The sequence below is a fragment of the Phallusia mammillata genome, chromosome 3 (genome assembly GCF_965637545.1).
Source record: "Phallusia mammillata chromosome 3, kaPhaMamm4.hap1.1, whole genome shotgun sequence".
Taxonomy (NCBI): domain Eukaryota; kingdom Metazoa; phylum Chordata; class Ascidiacea; order Phlebobranchia; family Ascidiidae; genus Phallusia; species Phallusia mammillata.
The window spans coordinates 4,793,992-4,796,334 of record NC_137254.1 but is presented as its reverse complement, the minus strand read 5'-3'; the positions used below and the strand labels follow the sequence as shown (position 1 = coordinate 4,796,334).

The 2,343-nt window shown below is 39.5% G+C and overlaps 1 pseudogene; it reads left to right on the top strand.

Moving 5' to 3' along the window:
• The first annotated feature begins 878 nt into the window (after window positions 1–878).
• LOC145218690 (uncharacterized) lies at window positions 879–1,976 on the top strand (annotated as a pseudogene).
• Window positions 1,977–2,343: the final 367 nt, after the last annotated feature.

Here is a 2,343-nt window from a genome sequence, read left to right as displayed (position 1 = left end):
CCGAACGGTTCGAACAAGACGTCATTTGGACAAGGGTTACTCACAGATTGCCCTGACGGTCGACCGAACTTGCTAGAGACTTTTCGAGCACAACCAGACATTTTAGTTATGTGCAACGCCACTGACATCCCAGTGGAATCAGAAACAAAAGAGGAGGAACAACTCGACTACCAAGATCACGGAAATGGCATTCACGCGATCGCGCCGACTGACATCTTTTCCTCTGTTAAGTAAGTTCGTGTGAAATCCGCACTTGACAATTTTCTGTGTTGTGAAATATATATTTTATTCGCTTAATAACACTTTTCAAGATCAATTATTTATGTTTATTCATCGATGTATGTTGCATGTTAAGCTGCGTGCGTGTATATAACTTATAATTCAGTAAAAATTGATATACGGTAATTTTTTGCTAGTGTCAAACTGTAAACGTGTGCGTCGATGTGTCTCACCATCAATTTATGTTTCACGTTTCATGTCAACGGTTTTGTCAAGCCGGAAACGTTCTTGTTTTGCTACTAACGCTGCATGATATGTATTGACTCCCTGGCTTGAGCTGTTTAATAAGATCACACATTTTCCACACTCAAATATTACATGTAAACGACCAACCTGTCAAAAACAAGTTCAGTTACGCTGGGGACAAGAGCTCAGTTACGCTGGGGACAATTTCCCATACCCAAGAAAACAAGCATCCTAACCGAAACACGACGTCGTTCTACGCCATTTTTGTCTGCATGGTGCATGCCACTTTGAGCATCGAGCTCCATCTGTTCACAAGTCTACAAACAGACATTTCGAGCCACGAGCTCCTACTATTTACAAGCCTACAAATTTATGAGCCACGAGCTCCTAACATTTACAAGTCTACAAAATTATGAGCCACGAGCTCCAACTATTTACAAGTCTACAAAATTATGAGCCACGAGCTCCAACTGTTTACAAGTCTACAAAATTATGAGCCACGAGCTCCAACTGTTTACAAGTCTACAAAATTATGAGCCACGAGCTCCAACTATTTACAAGTCTACAAAATTATGAGCAACGAGCTTCAACGTTTCACAAGCCTACAAAAAATTATGAGCAACGAGCTTCAACGTTTCACAAGCCTACAAACGATATTTTTGAGTCCTACATTTACGACTCGACCAAAACATGAAGAAGACAGCTGTCAGATATTCTGTATTTTCAATGCCAATCTACTCAAATAACGGCATTACTGGCGGGGTCCAGTGCACACATTTCCCCAAGCCAGATATTATTCTACCTGAAAGGAAAACCGACTGCAGCCTTAACGCACGGCGACATAATCTCAGAATCCGCTTGTACTACAACAAAATTGCGTTTGTTGCGACGTCTGCGAATAAAGAATAGCAATTACTTTGCTACAAGGCCTCTTCGTAAAAGTTCATACTGGCCAGGTGGACAACGACGAAAAGACCTACCAGCTTTATGACCAGAATAATGTTTTCCAAGATCTAGTTTACAAGGAAACTTTTCGGGATAACCGAATTTTCGCTTTTAAAGTTCAACATACTTATTACTTATTCGTCAACTACACTCTTGCAAGAGTCGAAACCAACGTCCAACTATTATCTCCTATCATCAAGATGATAAATGAAAGCTTTAAGTCCTACGATTTCGTAGAAGCTGCCCAGCTCCTCAAATATAATCCGGGCACGTCATCACACACGTGACGGTACAGAAACAGATGAATTCAGACGTCAAACAACTACAAGATCAACGGGAAGCAATTTGCCGACAATCGGCAAACTGAGCTTTTCACGCGGCGTTAACATTTTAGCCCCTTACTCGTAAATAGAACGCCTACAGCAACCTTGTTCACATATACTCTTTCACTTAACTTCACACATCGTTTCTGTTATAAGATTAGCTTCCAAAATTTTAGGGAAGAGTCAATATCTATCTTATTGAATATCATTAACTGTTTGCATGAAACCATTACATTCTTTTCCCTGTTGTCTCGCTACCCAATATATCGCATCATACTTATTATACCATTTTTTCTATAGTTTATATTTGCATATGTTATGATTGTCGACATATTAACGGTTATATTGATTGCTGTTTTCGTTCAGGCTACCATATCTACTACAAGAATTGCAGAGTCAATACCCATATTTGACAAGAATTTATGACATTATTTATCATTGCCACGCAAAGTAATTGTTTCGTTCCAACGTCACCCAGCGTTTTAGTGTTTTTTTTTGTCGCCTGTAAAGTGTCGCACGCAAATTTTGTAGGATTTCGAAATGTGTTTTTCATTCAAACACATTTAACACCCTTTTGGGGGGGAGCTTTTGTAGCGGTCATGATATTAAT